At 41.4% G+C, this 21,289-nt stretch overlaps 1 protein-coding gene across 3 annotated transcripts in view; it reads left to right on the plus strand.

Annotated features, from left to right (window-relative positions):
- PLCB4 (phospholipase C beta 4) overlaps window positions 1–21,289 on the plus strand; it is a 378,077-nt gene that overhangs the window by 27,549 nt on the left and 329,239 nt on the right. For all 3 annotated transcript variants that reach the window (XM_040429870.1, XM_040429871.1, XM_040429869.1), the window contains exon 2: window positions 19,699–19,756. The gene's annotated coding sequence lies outside the window, so the exon portion shown is untranslated. The remainder of the gene's footprint in view (window positions 1–19,698; window positions 19,757–21,289) is intronic.

The raw sequence follows: 21,289 nt of genomic DNA on the forward strand, positions 1-21,289 counted from the left end.
AGTGTGAAGGACCGTCCCTCCGTCTTCCTGTCTTCTTAGCCAGAGACAGACTAGCGATAGCAACTGTCTTTTAAGGCTGCAGTGGAAAGGGAGAGGGGACATTAACCCCATAGGGACCCATGACGTACCGGTACGTCATCTATAGTTCCAATCACCGCCGCCCGGCGGGCGGTGATCGGAACACGGCTAAGCAGGCACCACGGCTAAATGCGCGGGGGGTCCCGTGTCGTGTCAATTCAGACCTGCGGTTTGCGGCTTTTTATTGTGCGGGTGGCGTGCCATCGGGTCCCCATGGGGCTGTGGGGGGGGGGGGACCCGATGGCATGGAAGGCAGCGTGATGCCTTCCTGAGGCATCTGCGCTGCCTTCCGGTGAAGAGCCTGTGAGATCCAGCCCCCTGAATCTCACAGGCCCCGGAAGCTGTATGAGTAATACACACAGTATTACTCATACAGCCAATGCATTCCAATACAGAAGTATTGGAATGCATTGTAAAGGATTAGACCCCCAAAAGTTCAAGTCCCAAAGTGGGACAAAAAAAAAAGTGAAAAAATAAAGTTTCCCCCCCAAAAAATTAAAAGTTTCAAGTAAAAATAAACAAAAACGTCATTTTCCCTAAATAAAGTTAAAAGAAATTGGTAAAAAATATGGGGAAAAAAAAAAGTATACATATTAGGTATTGCCGTGTCCATATCGACCAGCTCTATAAACATATCACATGACCTAACTCGCCCAAAAAAAAAAAAAAACTATGGCTAAGGATATGGAGACACTAAAACATCATTTTTTTTTTTTTAAAAAAGCTGTTATTGTGTAAAACTTGCATAAATAAAAAAAGTATACATATTTGGTATGACCTAACCCCTCAGATGAACACCATTAAAAATAAAAACTGTGCTAAATAAACAATTTTTTGTCACCTTACATCACAAAAAGTGTAATAGCAAGTGATCAAAAAGTCATATTCTCCCCAAAATAGTGCCAATCAAACCGTCATCTCATCCCGCAAAAAATGAGACCCTACCTAAGATAATCGCCCAAAAACTGAAAAAACTATGGCTCTCAGAATATGGAGACACTAAAACATGATTTTTTTTTTGTTTCAAAAATGATATTAATATGTAAAACTTACATAAATAAAAAAAGTATACATTTTAGGTATCGCCACGTCCGTATCGACCGACTCTATAAAAATATCACATGACCTAACCCCTCAGATGAACACCGTAAAAAAAATTCAATAAAAACTGTGCTAAATAAACCATTTTTTATCACCTTACATCACAAAAAGTGTAATAGCAAGCGATCAATAAGTCACACGCACCCCAAAATAGTGCCAATAAAACCGTCATCTCATCCCGCAAAAATCATACCCTACCCAAGGTAATTGCCCAAAAACTGAAAAAATTATGGCTCTCAGACTATGGAAACACTAAAACATGATTTTTTTTGCTTCAAAAAAGAAATCATTGTGTAAAACTTACATAAATAAAAAAAAGTATACATATTAGGTATCGCCGCATCCGTGACAACCTGGTCTATAAAAATATCACATGATCTAACCTGTCAGATGAATTTTGTAAATAACAAAAAATAAAAACGGTGCCAAAACAGCTATTTCTTGTTATCTTGCCTCACAAAAAGTGTAATATAGAGCAACCAAAAATCATATGTACCCTAAACTAGTACCAACAATACTGTACTGCCACCCTCTCCCGTAGTTTCTAAAATGGGGCCATTTTTTTGGAGTTTCTACTTTAGGGGTGCGTCATGGGGGCTTCAAATGGGACATGGTTTTAAAAAAAACAGTCCAGCAAAATCTGCCTTCCAAAAACCGTATGGCATTCCTTTCCTTCTGCACCCTGCCGTGTGCCCGTACAGTAGTTTACGACCACATATGGGGTGTTTCTGTAAATTACAGATTCAGGGCCATAAATATTGAGTTTGGTTTGGCTGTTAACCCTTGCTTTGTAACTGGAAAAAAAATATTAAAATGGAAAATCTGCCAAAAAAGTGAAATTTTGAAATTGTATCTCTATTTTCCATTAATTCTTGTGGAACACCTAAGGCTACTTTCACACTAGCGTCGGGGCTCCGCTTGTGAGCTCCGTTTCAAGGGTCTCACAAGCGGCTCCGAACGCATCCGTCCAGCTACCAATGCATTCTGAGTGGATGCGGATCCGCTCAGAATGCATCAGTCTGGCAGCGTTCAGCCTCCGCTCCGCTCAGCAAGCGGACACCCGAACGCTGCTTGCAGCGTTCGGGTGTCCGCCTGGCCGTGCGGAGGCAAACGGATCCGTCCAGACTTACAATGTAAGTCAATGGGGACGGATCCGTTTGAAGTTGACACAATATGGCTCAATTTTCAAACGGATCCGTCCCCCATTGACTTTCAATGTAAAGTCTGGACGGATCCGTCTGAACAACTTTCAGACTTAGAATTTTTTCTAAACTATAATGCAGACGGATCCGTTCTGAATGGATCCAAACGTCAGCATTATAGGAGAGGATCCGTCTGTGCAGACACCAGATGGATCCTCTCTGAAAGCTAGTGTGAAAGTAGCCTAAAGGGTTAACAAAGTTAGTAAAATCAGTTTTGAATACCTTGAGGGGTGTAGTTTATAGAATGGGGTCATTTTTGGGTGGTTTCTATTATGTAAGCCTCGCAAAGTAACTTCAGACCTGAACTGGTCCCTAAAAATTGGGTTTTTGAAAATTTCTGAAAAATTTCAAGATTTGCTTCTAAACTTCTAGCCTTGTAACATCCCTAAAAAAATAAAATATTCCCAAAATGATTTAAACATGAAGTAGACATATGGGGAATGTAAAGTAATAACTATTTTTGCAGGCATTACTATGTATTATAGAAGTTGAGAAATTGAAACTTGGAAATTTGCAATTTTTTTTACAAATTGTTGGTAAATTTGGTATTTTTTATAAATAAAAATGAATTTTTTTGACTTCATTTTACCAGTGTCATGAAGTACAATATGTGACGAAAAAACAATCTCAGAATTGCCTGGATAAGTCAAAGTGTTTTAAAGTTATCACCACTTAAAGTGACACTGGTCAGATTTGCAAAAAATGGCCTGGTCCTTAAGGTGAAATAGGGCCGAGTCCTTAAGGGGTTTAGGAAAGATGTTATTATAAGGTAATTACACATCTTTTGACAATCATTGACCGACTAACTCAGGTGTAAATTCCTAGCTCTAATTAAAAAATGCCTAGCTCTAAAATTAAAATATGACAGTTACCCTTTAAATGAGATAAGGGTTTACTTATTATGCGTGGTTAGTTTGGATCACTAATAATTACAGGTCCAAAGCCTGAGGCTGTGCTATTTCGAGATTGTGTTGCAATCGCTGCAGAAAAACTTAATTTAAAACCGATAAATATAAACAATTACAGTGATTTCTACAAATTTCCTTGGTGCCATATTGCAGTTTTATGCAGCTTGAGCTTGTACAGAGCCTTAATATGGCCATGTCCGTGAGTCCTTTGACTTGTATACGTCCAACAGCAATTTTTTTTTATGACCCTTTATGTATATTTGCTCATTTCTGGTAGATATGAAATCAATGGAAATGAAATGTGTGTTCTTGAATCACTATTCCAAACTCTTTCCATAACTCACTGAACAGCATCAAACTTGACTCTGCCTTTCAGCAGTTATGTGGAGATGAACCAGTTTATGATTTGGTTTGACATGTTAAAAACATTTTACTTGGATAAATTTGTAAAGTATAGATGAGACTCACTGCAATGGAATCTTCTCTGGATTTGGCTTCCCCTGGACAGCATGTCGTTTTGTTAGATAATACAAAATATTTTATAAAGTAAAAATGATTATTAATACACAAGATCATAGTGACAGAGGTAGAAAGGCTTCATTTCTCAGAACATTGCTCATAAAGAGGCCTATAACTTGGCTTCAGTCTTGAGGGGACTTCATTGTCCAACTGAAACTTCTGTCTAATACAGGGACATATCCTTCTTCCATTTGAGGAATATATTATTATTAATAATTAACTTAGATTATTTTAGCAGTTAGCAACATACACACAAATCCAATCTTATCAATTATTTCCTTATCTATTTTCTTTAGATCTTGTTTTGTCTGGCCATGAGTTGACTGGCTGCAGCAGGAGCCTCCCCCACTGCTCTGCAGTAACGATAACAAATAATGTTAGGCCCCACGCCATTAACCTATCCTTCAACCACCTGCCATCCAAATTGAAAGAGATGATATAGGAAATTGCACCACTTGTATTTTCTGCAAGGCACCTCCAATAGTGCCTCTAGGTCTCATGCACTCAGCAGTGTTACAGTGTGTATGAGACTTTAATGTCACTGTAAGGTGGCTAGTGCATAACCCTCCTGAAGGAAACTTGCGCATTGCTTCCTGTATTGTAAGTTATAGTGCGTTTCAATTATTTGCCATTGATTGCTGGATGTCTCCTGGGTCCAAGAGATAAAAAATGGTTATATATTTTGTCTCTGTGCATATTCTACGGATGATGATGATGATAAAGGAATCAGAAGGTCGTTATCTACAATAGCCACTCATAAGCAACATCTCTTCTGATAGAAATACTCCCAGGCTGTAGACCTGGCAGATCTATTGAGACCTATTGCTCAGGCAAGGAAGTGAGCAGAGGTTATATAGTCTAGGCACAGCAGCTCACAGAGCAAGAGGTGAGATACAATGAACAATGACCCTAATTCACACATCGGAAATCGGTGCCCGTGTGCTGAAAACAGCGGCAGGCATGATCAGCCATTGTACCCATACGTTTGAAGTGTTAGATGGTTATCAACTATACCATGGTTCATATGTTTTACTGAGACATGTATAGTCGATATGGCAGCAAAAACAGGTTATATTCTAATGTGTATTGGGGCACAATGTTGGTACTCATGGTCGCCTCCAGAAGTATCTTAGCCCTTAAAGAGAATGATCAGGGCTCCTCAGACTACTTGCCCCATGTTCTGTCCATTGGTGGAGCACCTGAAGAAGGAGTTGATATTTCTTCTAAAGCCTAATGACCCTTTGTGGATTAACATTCATGTGAATCGAAGGGCAGGTTTTCACATCATTGCCTACTGAAATGTCATGCCTACCCATGAATGGATGGGTAGTTGGTGGGTGGAAGCCCACAGGTGAGCTTAAGCCTATGTCAGTAGTACTAGCTGTACTGCCTGGATGCCAATTTTGTGTGCACTGGTTGGAACAGCGGCTTTAGGAATCAATGATGTTGTAGAGTAAAAAAGATAAAACGGGGCGGCACCGCTCAGTGCCTCTCTGTTAAATCGCTGGCTCTCTGTGTGTCCTATCAATGCAGCAACGTGGTGCTCAGTCCATATATATAAACAACGTGGAATCCAGGTAAGTAGATAAAAGAAAGTAGACGGTACTCGCCGCTGCAGGGTTCATTCCTTTATTCTTGACATGTGCTGAATACAAATCAGATGTATGCATCAGGGCTGGTGGGACTGTTCCTATACAGAATACTCAATGGCGACGGACGTTTCGCGCTAACTGCGCTTCCTCGGGCCAACAGAATGGCCGTCGCCATTCAGTATTCTCTATAGGAACAGTCCCACCAGCCCTGATGCATACATCTGATTTGTATTCAGCACATGTCAAGAATAAGGGAATGAACCCTGCAGCGGTGAGTGCCGTCTACTTTCCTTTATCTACTTACCTGGAATCAATGATGTACTGTTAATAAGCCACAGCTTTCTGTTGATTTACCTTCTGTGAACTGGTTCCAGTTAATCCATTCACTGTGATAAGATAATGACACCCGATCTCTTCAAATTCCTCATCCTTGTTCTGTGAAGTCATTAACATAGGCTGCCTAATACCCTGAAAACCTTATACCCGTAATTACCTCTGTGCATGTTCTAAGGCTACTTTCACACTTGCATTTTTGTCTGATCCAGCAGGAATCAGCAAAAGCGCATCCGTTTCTGATAATACAACCGGCTACATCTGTTATGAACGGATCCGGTTGTTTTGTCTTTAAAATAGCAAGGACGGATCCGGCACTAAAACAATTGTAAGTCAATGGGGGATGGATCTGTGTTCTATTGTGTCTGAGAAAACGTATCCGTCACCATTGACTTGCTGCGGTTTGCTCTCCAGTATGGGAATGCAACCAAACGGTACGGAATGTATTTTGGAGCGTTCTGTTCTGTTCAGTTTAGTTTTGTCCCAATTGACAATAAATAGGGACAAAACGGAAACGTTTTTCTCCGGTATTGAGATCCTCTGCCTGATCTCAATACCAGAAAAGTTAAACGCAAGTGTGAAAGGGGCATATTTAATGGAATTTTCAGGAATTAATGTCGCATGTGAAACAATCAAACTACAAATGATAAATCGTTCATTTTCAGTGGGTCGGAGAAGTTTGCCTGACTGAAACCTTATCGTCAGTTGCCACCAAGTTGCCTCGAACAGGAGGCATCACACAATCCTTCACCATGACTTGATCTGATTTTTGAGGTTTCATGTGGCTAAAAAACATTGCTTTCAATCTGGTTTATATGCCCCTCCGACATGCCAGAGATTGGAGCTAGGTGCTTTAAAATGTGAAGATCCTCAGATCTTAGCGACACCTGCTACTTCGTCGATTTGTATAACCTTACGACTTGTTCTGCTTGGTGTTGAAATTTCAATTTTGAGGAGTGTAGATGGGATTTTTACCATTTACTTTTATTATGATACCTTTACACATTATACAGTAAAATGGTTGTACTATTTTCCTACATGATCTAATTATCTATACAGTTAGAGCAGACGCCGGAACCTTTCCCGTTTTCCACGTGTCGACCAAATTGTGGTGTTCTGTAAGAGCAATTATGGCCATATACGGTCAGGTTATTATGCGCACATTGTGTTTGCCAAGCAGACATTATTAAATTACCTTGGGCTGTTATTTCCGGTGATGGATAGATGACTGCCAGCTGCATATTTTGATGTTTTTTTCTTTTGCTCTCTCTGAGCTTTCTTTCATAATTGGCAATATAATACTGGACTAATTTTCTACCCTTTTATTGTGTGCTTTGTATGTCTCTTCAATCAGAAATCAAAGACATCTAAGAAAAATCTGCTACGTCCAGATATCTTTTTATCTGGCATCCAATCGCCTAGAAATTCTAATAACTTAAAACTTAAACTTAAAGTCTGAATCCTTTGATAATCAGTTATCAGTTTCTTCTGATTAAGGCTACTTTCACACTAGCGTTTTTGCTGGATCCGGCAGGGCTCAGCAAAAACTGATAATACAACCATCTGCATCCGTTATTATCTTTAACATAGGCAAGACCGTCATGAACACCATTGAAAGTCAATGGGGGACGGATCCGTTTTCTATTGTGTCAGATTGGTGAGTTAAACGGATCCATCTCCATTAACTTGCATTGTGTGTCATGACGGATTGCTCCTATCCCATGATGGAAAGAAAACCGCAGCATGCTGAGGTTTGCTCTCCGGTATGAGAACGCAACCAAATGGAACGGAGATCCTGCTCCGTACAGTATTAGAACAAAGTTTTATACAAATCGATTTTGGATGTTTCATCCGAAGTCGATTCGCTCATCCCTAATGATAATGTCTGGAAAGCACTGCGGAAAAAAATATATCACTTACCTTTTGAAAGTCATTGTTCTTGTAATCATGACTATCAAGGCCAGTGATTGGATGCAGCGCTCATGTGAATAGGTACAAAATGTCATCACTTCTGGTTCGCTTGGGACCAAAAACAGAGGAGATGGAGCCATATCACTGGAACTGTAGACCTTTCAAAAAGGTGGGCGATGTTTTTTTCATTTTTCACACACCCTCCTGCCTGCAATTCATTTTTCACTGATGTCGGACAGCCCCTTTAACCTTGCTATCCCTCTTCAACACATGTTCCTCTCACAAGGGTCCAGGAAGCCACGATAAGCCTGTGACATGGGAGGAACATTGTGGTCATTGTGGTTTCCTTGATTAACAATATTATAGCTTTGCTAGGTTGGAAGAGTTCATTTTGACTCTTTAAACCTGCAAAACTGCTATTTTGTTTGCCTGCTTTCCATGCAGCTTGAGTGGAAAACATGTCCATTTTTTTATTCTCGTATGGAAATAAAGGCCATCTGGACAAATCAGTAGAGGAATCAGTGAGGTCCATCTCTTGGCTGTCTGACTGGTCTTTGAGAATAGACGGAATGCCCCGGGCTTGGAGCCAGTGCGCATATTAAAGCTGTTGTAAGGGTCCTTGAAGAGAAATTTTTAAATCTTCTGTCCCTTATGGGGAAAGTTGTTTTGTTGCAGTTTATTTTACGAGATTTTTTCTTTCTGTGGAGAATAACAACTGGAAAAAAATCTGCATTCAATTTGCCTTGAGATTATGTAAAGGAGTATTTCTGTTTTTGCTGTCTTGTCTGTCTGACGTAGAGATGTAGTTAAGTCAAGGGGTTAATTGCAATTTTGATATCTGCAGGATAGGTAATCAGTATCAGATAGGTGGGGGTTAGAGTCCGTAGCACCCCCACGATCATTTGAGGAGGCTGCTGTGCTCACCAGAGCTCTGGTAAGCTCTGCGGCCTACTCACAGTTTACCAAGCTCGGTGCCATACATTGTATGGCAGCTGTGCTTGGTATTGGAGCTCAGGCCCATTCACTTGTAAGAACCTCGCCTAGGCTTTCTGACCGATGTACGTTGATGTTACTGGCCTAGGGAAATGCCTAAGCTCTCACAGAGCACTGTGTCCTCTTCAAACAACTGTTGGACCCCTGTCGATCCGATATTGGTGACCTATCTTGAGGAAAGGCCATCAATATCAAAATACCAGATAACACCATTAACAATTTGATTTTACATGTTTATGTCAAGCAGAAAAGACAGCAAAAACAGGACTACTCCTTCCGCTTTTAAAGGGAGTCTGTGAGCTCTTTTGACCAGCACTAGGTAGGGGCCAGGGAGAGCAGCACAAACAAACCTTTTGTGGAGTTTTGTTATCAGGAGTAGTGTGAATATGAACTTTTTTTCTGCCAGATTCTGCCCATGCAGGGGCTCGGGAAGTGGCATTTCACTGTATAGTGTTCTCTGCATTATACTGGTTCACAACACCTCCCCTCTGCTCTTAGTCACAGTTCTAGTGGTCTTCTTATTGGATACTACAGCAGTCAGGTCAGAAGGCATGGGCTGTGAAGCAGCTCTTCTGGGAGTTTACAGAGACAGAACCTGGCTGAATAAAAGTTCATATTCACACTACTCTACAAAAGTTATGTTTTTCCTCCTCTCCCCAGTCACTACTTAGTATTATCAGCAGTTTTGTAAGGTTATAACTGGGACAGACTCCCTTTTAAAAGGAACCCATCACGTTGAATATGGTATTTGAGCTGCAGGCAGCATGCTATAGAGCAAGATAAAATGAGTAGATTATTGTGTACTTTATGGTAAAAGATTCAGTATAACTTTCTGGCCTTTGAAGTCCTGTAGACTATCCTATCGGTGATTGACAGCTATCTGTATATACACAATCATAGAGAGAAGGCTGTCAATCACTGATAGGACTGCCTCCTGGACTTCAAAGCCCAGAAGGAGCAAGTTATACTGAATCTATTCCAGTACAACTATATACCAGTCTGATTAGCTCCCTCTGGTCTATAATATTCTGCCTGTAGCCTACATTAAATTTTCGTGGTGGCAGGATCCCTTTAAATATTCTACGCTGCTATTTATTAGTATATCTGTTAAGAGGATAGCCCTGGCAATTTCAGTACATAATAGGCTGAAGTTCCATTATGGCTTCTGTGGTTGAGTCATAGGTTGACTTGCAGGAGATATCATGTTGGCTATAAGGGTTGTCATCCTGCTTTGCCAGAAATCAGTAACAACTGAGAAGTTTTTTTTAACAACTTTGTCCAAAAATGAATGCTGAGACACGTTTTATTACAGGTGAAGATTTATTTTAAAGGGACTTGTTCACTATATTCATGGCAGTATTGTTTCAGTAGATAGATGTATGTATCTTCGAGAATACATAGTAACATAGTAAGGTTTAAAAAGGCATGCCTATCTGGTTCTAGCTTTTATCTTACAGTGTTGATTAGAAGAAGGAAAAATGCTGTTAGCTAGTTGGTTACTCATGTGTGGTGTGAGCTAAGCTCTATACCAGGGATGAAGAATCCAGCCACCTGTCTGCCCTGCTTGGCTTTTGAAAGCTACGTGGTTGGCCCGTACTATTCACCATGACATTGACCCTGCTCATGGAGCATCCTCATCACTAGCCTATAACAGTAACATGTCTTTTGGTCCTTGTCCCAGGATGGAAAGAAGCAGAAATTTCCATTGTCCAAAATTTAGTCATTATCCTTACCTGTTTGTCAATGGAGAAGAGTGAAAATACTCCTAAAAAGACTCATGTGTGACTTTATCTCCTCTTCATGGACTCTAGACAGATGCTGAATTATTATGTTAATCTGTAACAAGCTGCAGTTCTGTAGCAGTTTTTTTTTAAGGAGATCTCCATGCCTCCAGGTTACAGGAACCTTCATGGGAATTCCAACACAATTTTTCATGTTTAACTTCCTCTTTTATTGCTTTAGTGTCTTTGTACTGTAATTCCTACCAAGCTGTCATCTGTTGATAATAAGTGGGTGGCGGTGTTTTTATTGAGCTCTCAACTTTCCTTTCATAATTAGAAATCATGAACGATCATTATGTTGTCAAATCCGTATGGAAGATTAGTAATTCAGGGTATGCCATGGGATATATTAAATGGCATATGTACAGTATAAGACTGTTAGGTTTTCTCGGTGGGGTTTTATACTGCACATGGGGCGTTCATATAAACATTTCTAGCACTATACATCATTCATTTTTTAGGACATATTTTTTAGGACATTTTCTACAGTAGTTAAAATTGCTGACCTCTTGAAATTTCAGATGAGATTACGTAAGGCGAAGATGGTGTCTATTTACAGGAGATATCAACAATCCCAAAACTTTCTAGAAAAGCTAGAGTCAGCCCTGCACCTCATGTGAATCCAGAGATCTCCCCATTCATTGTTTTGATTGCTCTACTAAATTTGTATCAAACCGCCAGTTCAGGAGGCATGTCCTTTATTCTGCATCTCTCTCCCTATAACACCTCAGGAGGCAGTTAAAGGATGGAACTGAGCATGGACGTCCAGTTCAGGCAGATGGACAGAGAAATAAGAAAAAAAACATTCAACAGATGGCGCTATACAGATACATTTTATTGAATAACTCAGTGGCTATACCAAATTTTTAATTACATGCAATTACAAAAGTATTCAGATCCAGGGTCTGGTTTGAAAACTGCAGAATATTTTAGTGGGACAACCCTTTCAATGATATAGAGGATGGAATTAACAACACTGTTTCTATTTTTGCAGATGGCACCAAGCTACGTAGTACTGTGCAGTCTATGAAAGATGTCCGTAAAAAACAAGCTCATTCGGACACTCTGGGCATCCAGTTTGCAAATGAGATTGAATTTGGATAAATAATGTGACGCATCTGGGTGGAAATATTTTACATGAATCATATGTCCTAGGGGGAGTAGCACTGGGAGAGAGTCACTTGTAGGAGAAGGATTTGGGTGTCCTTGTAGATTATAGAGTAAATAACAGCATACAAGGCCAAAAAGATGTAATATTGCCACTTTACAAAGCTTTGGTGCGGCCTCAGTTGGAATATGCTGTTCAATTCTGGGCACCAGAAGTGGGATGGAGGGTCTTAGTTATGAGGAAGAATAAAAAGCAATAAATGTATGTAATCTTGAGAAGAGGCATCTAAGGGATAGCATGATTAACATATATAAACATATAAAAAGATGGTGAAAAGCTCAATCCCGACAAAAGACAAGGGGCTCCTGTCGCCATTTAGAGAAGAAAAAGTTCCGTCTCCAGAGGTGACAGGGCCACAAGTTAACATGGCTTGAGCGGGCCTTAGTAAGAAGGGGCATGGCCTACAGCAGCCCTGCAAATTTGCAAACGAAATTGGCATAAGTTATCGCTCAAACTCATAGCTGGTACAGATTTCACTTCCTGGTGCATCACACAGTAGGTTTTTTTAAATGTGGAAGTCAATTAACGTACCTGGATGAAACCCATACAAACACCTCATGGGCTGACTCAAACCCAGTATCTCAGTTCTGCAAGGCAACAGTGCTAACCACTAAGCCACCGTCCTGCATCTAACCCCTTTCAATGAATGTGATAAACAAATATATCCCTGGCATCCCCCACTTTTCTTAATTTTTGGAAGAGCTGTCATCGCCCCACCCTCTGAAAAAAAATTATCTTCTGCTATAGACATTGGAAACTACTTATGTTTTAAAAGGGTATTCTAGATTGGATATATCATCTGCATAGGTCATCAATATCAGATCAGTGGGCATCTGCCACCTGGCACTCCATCGATTAGCTGTTTTTGGCAGCTTCTAGCTCTGGAAACTGAAGAGAATGGAGCTGGAATGAAGGGTAGCTGAGCTATTGTATGCCAGCATGGCCACTACACAATGAACCGAGCCATCTGCTTCCTGGGAGGCAGCCTAACACAATGGGGACGGAGCGGCAGTCCGGGGGCACACGGTCACTAGTGGCAGGACGGTTCTGGCAGGCCATGCCGCTAGTGTGAAAGTAGGTTACAGCAGTGATTGGTTACAGTGATGCTATCTGGAAGTTTACAGGCTAGGGGCAGAAGGAGCGCTAATTAGGCCCTCAGTGCTGGAACGGGGCAGCGGGGAGCAGGTGAGTATATTTTTTGAGAAAAACCGATGTCAGAACCTGATTTACGTACAGACATAGTACACTTCGGCCTATAGGCAGGTCTGAGGAAGGATGTCTGCAGAAGGAAAAAGTGAATATTAATACATGGAACAGTGTGCAGTCCTGTGTACATTATGTATATGTTACACTGTGCTGTAAGATGTGGCCAGAGACAACCTTTAGATGGAGGCTGCCCCTTGCTGTGTGCAGGGAGGAGGAGGTGCCTACACCTGGTGATGTGAGAGGCGATATGGCTAGCGTGTCACCAGCCCCAGGCACAGTAGGTGACGGTTGCATAAAAGCAATGACTGGCGCCATCTTAGGGACATCTTTGGGCCTATGCATCCATGATAGTGTGAGTCCTAATACTGAGTGAGAGGCTGCTCCAGATGACATGGAGTAGCCTGCCATGGAAGAGAGCGGCTGTAGTCACCTCAGTGGGGGAGGGGCTGCTGCCAGAAGAAGCCTTTGAGGAGATGGCCTGCTGAGTGAGTGAAGGCACAGGAGGAAAGGTAGTGTCCCACCCACGTGAATACCATCTTTATTGTCACATTTTCAGAGACAAAATTTTTGGAGCTGTATAGAGCATTGAAAACCTTTTTTAAATAAATTAGACTCTGTTCATGTCTCACGTGCATTAGATGTCTGCATGTGCATTCTACAACGAATGTATAGGAATGTAGCAGTATTCCATAAAATTGCATACATTGCCCATTGGTTTCCACAAACAAAAAAAACATATAACTTGTGATATACATCTTGAAAAGCATTGACTATACAACATATACATAGTAACATGCAATACATACGTCCAATCAGTTCGGCCTGTTATCTTGCAAGTTCATCCAGAGGAAGGCAAAAATCCCCATGAGGTAAAAGCCAATTTTAAATTCCTTCCCAACTCCAATCAGATAACTCCCTGGATCATTGACCCCTCTCTAGTAGCTATAGCCTGTAATATTATTAAGCTCCAGAAATACATCCAGGCCCCTCTTGAATTCCTTTATTGTACTCACCATCACCACCTCCTCAGGCAGAGAGTTCCATAGTCTCACTGCTCTTACCGTAAAGAATCCTCTTCTATGTTTGTGTACAAACCTTCTTTCCTCCAGACGCAGAGGATGTCCCCTCGTCACAGTCAGAGTCCTGGGGATAAATAGATGATCGGAAAGATCTCTGTACTGACCCCTGATACATTTATACATAGTTTTTATATCTCCCCTCAATCGTCCTTTTTCTAAACTGAATAACCCTAATTTTGATCATCTTTCTGGGTATTGTTATCCCCCCATTCCAGTTATTAGACACTCTTTCTATAAGTTGGGACCATTAAAGGCTATGAATACATGTGGTGTATTCGTTGGGCGATTTTCCAACAGCTCTTAAGACCACATCCACATCACCGCTAGTTATTTCCGTTGTTCTGCTCTGTTAGAAAATAATGAAAGTGCCCGATTTGGGACATAACTAAAACCAATAGAGCCAAACAGATCGCATTGACTATATTGAGGTCCATTCGGTTTCCGGTTTGGTGTTCTCTTTTGTAGCGGAAAAAAGTCCTGCATGCAGGACTTTTTTGTCCGCTCTTTCTGGCAGAATCTGTGACAGAAGCTCAGGACGTGGCCTCCAATGCAAATGTGAACATGCCCTTATTTTATTATTTTTGTTGTAAAAATTATTGCATGATATTTTTTTTAAAAAGACCTTTTTCTGCAGAAACAGCTCCAATATTTCCTATAGTTTTTTTTTTCTGGAAATGTAACTCGGCCCTATTCCAATGAGTGGGGCTTAGCTGCAGTACCAGACACAGTCCTTGGACAAGAAGGCTGACAATTTATAGAATTCTTTTAGAATACCTTTTAACAGACCTTCTGAGAAAGTTCTAACCCAGAGGAACTCGGATTGAGTCTTGTAGACAGCAGCCTAGTAGTTTGAATGTCATTTATTTCTGGCTGTTCGTCATAGCAACATCTTTCTCTTCTCCGACAAAGAGGCTCAGGCAATAATTTCATAAATGTACTGTGCTTTTTCGGAATCCTTCTTGCACAAAAGGCATTTTCATTTGAGGTCTGTTTTGCTAACGTTGTTTATTTAATGAGCACATATTTCATTTTCTTGTTTTACTTTTGTTAAGGTTTTATTACTTTCTATGCATACCTCCAAGCCTCATACTGTAAAATGTTCTTCAATTTACAATGTGAAAAGCCAAATACGGAATGATGTTTTCACTTCAATAAACTGTGAATATCTCCTTGAAAAGTCGTGTTCTCAAGCATCACATCCAATTTGCTTCTCCGTAAATAAATTAAGTAGAACAGGAGCCTGTGATTGATGTTCCTCTGCAAATTTGGGCAGATATTCTTTCCGCGGCCGTTGGAAGAAGTGGAATAATCAGGTTTTCTTTATTATTATCATTGTTCTATTGATTTTATATTACTAGTAGATTTTCGTTTCTTGGCTGACGAAAGATGGTGGGAGTTGTAGTTTGTTGGCTTGTCCTTATTTACGAGAACACAAATGTTTGATACAGAAAGCAAACACTGCTCACCTGAATAATTGCGGTGTACATATGCTATCTCCCGCATTTAGTCTGGTTACCGTTTCTGTCTTTCTATATGCTGTGGCTGCTTGGAGTCGGAGTCAGATTGTACTTGAGATTAACCGATCTATCAACTGCAGTGATGTTGAATACTTGCGCTTGATATGTTCTCAAATTCGTCTACTGATTGTACTGAGTTGTAATTTAGGACAGTGTATTACGGAAAAAAGATTGTCCAGGATATTGATGGCCTCAACATTGATGACCAGTCCTTTAGGTCACTAACCTATCAGCGCCATGTACTAGGCATAGCCGTCGGCTGAACCGATGTGCCTGCCTTAAAAAGTGAAGGGGGATGGTGTTTGTTGGAGCCTTACGTTCACCTGCTGACACCATTTCACATATACTCTACGTAGAAGGAATAGACGTAGAAAAGTTGGGTTAGCACTGTAAATACGTTGAATCACTAAGGCTGCGTTCACATCTGCGTTTTCAGTTCCGGTTTTGAGATCCGGCAGAGTTTTTGAGATCGCCCCTTTGACATTCATTACAAAAAATGTTGCGCAACTTTGCTGTGACATAAATGTCACGTGGCAAATGTCGTTGTGTAGCCGAGCCCTCAGAGCTGAAATGTCCCATTATCCATTGCTGGCAAAATAATTGCAAAGATCTTCAGGTTTTTAATTTGGCTGTTTGTAGACATGGCCTTTTTGTACAGGACTAGAAAAACACGTTCTGCTTTCTCTCAGAAACAGCAGGGGTTGTGTCTGATAGCGGCTGAACTTCTTTGACGTGAACGAGACCACACACAAGGTGGTTCTGTTTTTAGAAGAAAGCAGTCATATTTTTCTAATCACTGATATAATTATTTCCATTAGACTGTGTAACACAAAATACTGTAGACTTTAAAGGGCATCTGTCAGCTGACTTGTACCTATGACACTGGCTGATCTGTTACATGATGTTTTATTATATGCAAATGAGCCTCTAGGAACAACGGGGGCGTTGCCGTTACACCTAGGGGCTCTGCTCTCTGCAGCTGCTGCGCCCACTGCACTTTGATTGACAGGGCTAGTCAGGGAAAACATCATCACACCATGTGTAACGTTACAGCCCTGTTGCTCCTAAAGGCTCATTTTCATATTTAAACATCTTTTTTCATCAACATTGTTGTATATGAGGGCTTGTTTTTTGCAGGACAAGTTGTACTTTCTAATGGCACCATTTAATATTGTATATGATGTAGTAGGAATCTGGAAAAAAAATCCAAATGGGGTGATAGCTACTTTGACAAAAATCATTATTTTCTTTTTTTCATCGCCAAATTCTTTTTTTATATTTATGGCTACAGAGCTATTTGAAGGCTCATTTTTTTATTGATACCATTTTGGGGTGTGTTTGACTTTTTGATCACTTTTTATAAAATATTTTGGCGGTGGTGAAGCAACAAAAAATGGCGACTCAAATCGATCACTTCTTCCATCAACTACAGTGATTTACCATTGTAACCTATAGAAGAGTCACTACATTCCTATCAAGCCCTGCCACAGGAAATGCTCGATAGTACTTTGCTATGGCAGGCCTTGGAGCCTTTAAAATTCCCAAGGCTACCATAGCAACTGAACGGCTCCCACAAATTCATCACCGGGGGAAGCTTTCGGTTATTGAGATTGCAATGCTCCCAGTAATTTACCACTCTATTTCTACAATTCACCACGGCATCCGAGTGGTGAAAAGTCTGTGGTTGCCACTTCTGCCGATCACTAACTGTGCGACCGGGAGTCTGCTATGTAAAACAGCAGGCACCTAGCAGCTATGATGCCTGCTCATCTCATGAGCAGGCACCATCTTTAAACACATGTACATGTACTGCAGATGTTGGAAAAGGTTTAAAAGTGTTGTCCAACAGTTTTTAAAATTCTCAGGGGAGAAGACAGGCTTATAAAACAAAGAATAAATGTCCCTCTGTTCCATAGCAGCAGGTCTGATTCCCAGGGCTTCCTGTCCCAACCGTGCATGTGACCTCTGAGCAAATTAGTGGCCCCAGCAGTAATTTTTCCTCACATGCACACCCGACTGCTGAGGCCAGTGATTGGCTGAGCAGTAACATGAATGTGAAGTCATTATATCAGTCTGATGAAGAGCAGAAGCCCCAGAACCCAGACCAGCAGAGCTGGTACAGGTGGACCTTTAGCAGCTAAGTTCAGCTTTTTTTCTTATGTTTATAAGTCCCCATGCACACAACCGTTGTGCGGCTGTTCCGTGCAATTTGCGGTCCCCAATGCACAGGCAACATCCGTGTGGCGGACGGGACGGATTGGATCGAGACCCATTCAACTTGAATGGGTCCGTGATCTGTCCGCACCGTAAAAAACTAGAACATGTTCTATTTTTTTGTAGTGCGGAGGCACTGACAGAAATACCTCGGAAGCACTCTAGTGCTTCCCTGGGCTTCCAATCTGTGCTTCCGTTCCGCAACGAACTGCATTTAAGTGAATGGGTTCGCATCCGTGATGCGGGGTGCACATGGCCGGTGCCCGTGTATTGCGGACCCGCTGTATGCAGGCCGCAATTGGGCCACAGCTGGGCAACGGCCGTGTGCATGAGGCCTAAGCCTTTCTGCTCCTCTAAGGATTTAAAAAACTGACAACCCCTTTAATCACAGTAATGATGGTGATTTATTTGAGGTTTCATCCTCAATACATTTTTATACTTTAATCAGACGTTTTAGACTTTAATCAGAACATAGAAGCTCCTAAGTTCCAGGTTGATGACTGCAATATGGACAAGGCCTGATCTCTACGTGATCTGCTTCACAAAAAGTGAAAAATAACTGGCCCTTAATCCCATAGAAAAATTGTAGGGTTATTTGGAATTTGTGGGATTATGTAGACCTGCAGACCAAGCACAAAGTTTAGCATGTATTTTATCTAAACTGCACAACCAAGCAGTGAGTGAGGTAACGTTAAAGCTAGACTGAGGCCTCATGCACACGACAGTGTTTTTTCACTGTCAGTGATTTGGCTTCAGTAGTCCGTGTCCGATTTTGCTTCAGTTGTGTTTCCTTGTGTCTTCCTTTTTTTTTGTCTGACACGGAAAAAAAAAAGGAAGGTTAATGAAAAGTGTAATTTTATTGCAGCAAGGTCTTGTAGAAAAAAACGGACACGGACGCGGACACGGATGACATACCAGTTGTGCATCCGTTTTTTTTGACGGACCCATTGACTTGAATGGGTTCGTCCTCCGTTTTCCACTGACAAGAGTAGGACAGGTTATATTTTTTTGACGGACTGGAATCACGGACGCGCAGAAAAAACGGAGGACTATCAGTTTTTTTTCACAGCTCCATAGAAATGAATAGGACCTCCGCTAAACTGTGAAAAATGATGGAACGGACGCGGATGCACACAACGGTCGTGTGCATGAGGCCTCAGTGATGGTATTGATGACACAGGTGGCTTGACAAGATTTGGTCTTCTGTAAATTACATCTAAAGCATCATTTTAAAAATACAGTAGGGGGAGATTAATCATCTCCCTTGCGCCAGAAAAGTGGGTTTAAAAAGTTGCAAGCTGTTTTTTAAATGTGACTTTTTTGAAGAAAAAAAAAAAACGCAAGTGCCTCTTTTTACGCCGCCGTCGTCACTTTTCCAAAAGGGTGTGTGGCAAGGGCGGGTAAGAGACCTGAGACAAATGTGTCTTGATTTACAACAGTTTAAGCGCACTGACTGCCTGCACCTCGTCATAAATTAAGCGTATCCTCCGGCAGTGCAAGGGACATCAACACGGGCGCAGAAAGTGCCGGCCCTGATAAATCTCCTCCAGTATGTCTATCTTGAATTGTCAGCTGTCACCTACCATTTTTGTCTGACGGCTACATGGTATACATGGATACGCATTGATAAGCAGCATCTTTATGGACGGACCATTACAAATCTCGTGCGATTTATTGGCACATATGCAGAAGTGTGTCAGCTTTTCAGCGTTGGGTGGAAAAAATGATAATGACAGCTGTGTAAATTGTGAAATTACTGCAATCTCATTCTAATGTATTCAGCATCAGTACCTTCTGCTGTTCACTACCTTAATGAAGTGAAGCCAATTACTGTTACTGTGTTATATTGCGCAAATGTTATTCACTTAGCCCTTGCAGAAGACGTAGAGCCAGGCTCATCTTCTGTGTCTTCATTGTATGAGTAGAAGTTGTTTGCTTTGGCAGACGCTCACTCGTATGGCCAGGAGCCCTCTGCATGGCTCTATCTGACACAACACCCTGGTCCTGCCAACGGATAAACAGTCCGTCACTGTGTGATATCTGTGCACGTGTCAGCTTTCTCATGTCCACTCATACTTAATGTTTCTGTCTTGTAGGAAACAATGGATTTTTAACAATGAGTGTTCTGCAATATTAATTCCCGGCACCATCAAGGTAAGTGGCTTTATTTCCGTAGTGTCCTTCACCTCTTCTTAAACTCTCTTCACTGTACACCCATCCTGTTCTTAAACGTACCTATAATATCGCTTTCTTCATTTACCATCTCACTTCTCTTTCATTCTGTCAAATGTTCACAGTTCATTACCCCTTGTCTTAGACCTCTTCTTAAAGGGTTTTCCAGGAGTAAAATTCTGATGACCTGTCGTTAATATTGGTCATCAATATAACATCCTTGGGGGTCCGAATCCCGGCACCCTGCTGATCAGCTATTTGAAGAGGTCTCGGCAGTCCAGTGAGCGCTGCATCCCTGGTCACATGGCCTATGTGCAGCTCAGTCCCATTCAAATAGACCTGGGCTGCAATACCAAGCACAGCCACTATACACCGTAGAAGACTGTGCTTGGCATGCTGTAAAGAGGCTGCAGTGCTCACCAAAGCACCACAGCCTCTTCAAGTGGGTGCCGTGTGTCAGACCCCCACCGATTTGTTATTGATGACCTATTCCCCCCGTACATGAAATTTTACGTTTTGCAGAATCTCATGTGTATTTCTGCACATGAGAATTTCTCTGCACAGAGGAGCACTCCAACCACCATAGCAATACTCATGGTGCCTGACACGGCCTATAATGATGTCCTTTACCCTTAGTCAATGGTCGGTGGTGCCGGCGGTGAGTAAAGAGCTTGTTGTTACAAGTAGAGAGTTTTCAAAAATTTGATTCGGCAACTTTCATTTGTTAGAAGTTATTTTGTCACAAGTCGCTTTTCATTGTATGGAGCCGGCTTAATGATGGTGAACGGAGATCGCACTGCCCCCTGTCATTTAACCCCTCAGATTCTGCGTTCAACGCTGGTGGTGGCAACTGAGACTCACAGATGCTCAGGGGGTTATACAGAGTAAAAAAAATTATACTCACCTCATCCACTTGAATGTCGAGAGGCCGTCTACTCCCATCTTGATTGAAGAAAACCTGCCAAAGGACCTGCGGCAAGCATAATGATGTCACCGCGCGCGGCCTGCATGATCATATGCTGACGTCCTTTGGTGGGTTTTCCTGAAGCTCTTTATCTCAAGGTGCTTGACTCACTATTGGACCAGTAGAATTCTCAGCCTGACCAGATTGTTTCCTGCCAGTCATGCAGGTCATTTTTTCTTCAAGACACTATTTTGCCTTTTATAGCATCTTTCCTGACCTGAAGTAACTCAGCCAGTGGGTATACCTTAAGGCAGTATGTACTGTCAGCGCCTGATGCAGGCGTCTACTTACAAGGCATTCCGCTGTTAATTCACACATGCAGCTTATGTAGAGGCTGTGAGCTTGCGTCATTGAGACTGGTTTGTTTGGTATAGCAGAGCTTTGACAGTGAAATATTAATGCAACAAAAGATTTAAGCCGACTTTGTAGTAATAGTGCTGTAATTGTGCTGTTTATGGGTATAAAATTAGTCGCCGAATAAATGTCAAAACTTGATTTTCAGGTTTTGTCTTAAAATATTTCACTTCTTTTTTTCTGTTTTAAGCCCTTAT

The sequence above is a fragment of the Bufo bufo genome, chromosome 4 (assembly GCF_905171765.1).
Source record: "Bufo bufo chromosome 4, aBufBuf1.1, whole genome shotgun sequence".
In the NCBI taxonomy this organism is placed as follows: Eukaryota; Metazoa; Chordata; class Amphibia; order Anura; family Bufonidae; genus Bufo; species Bufo bufo.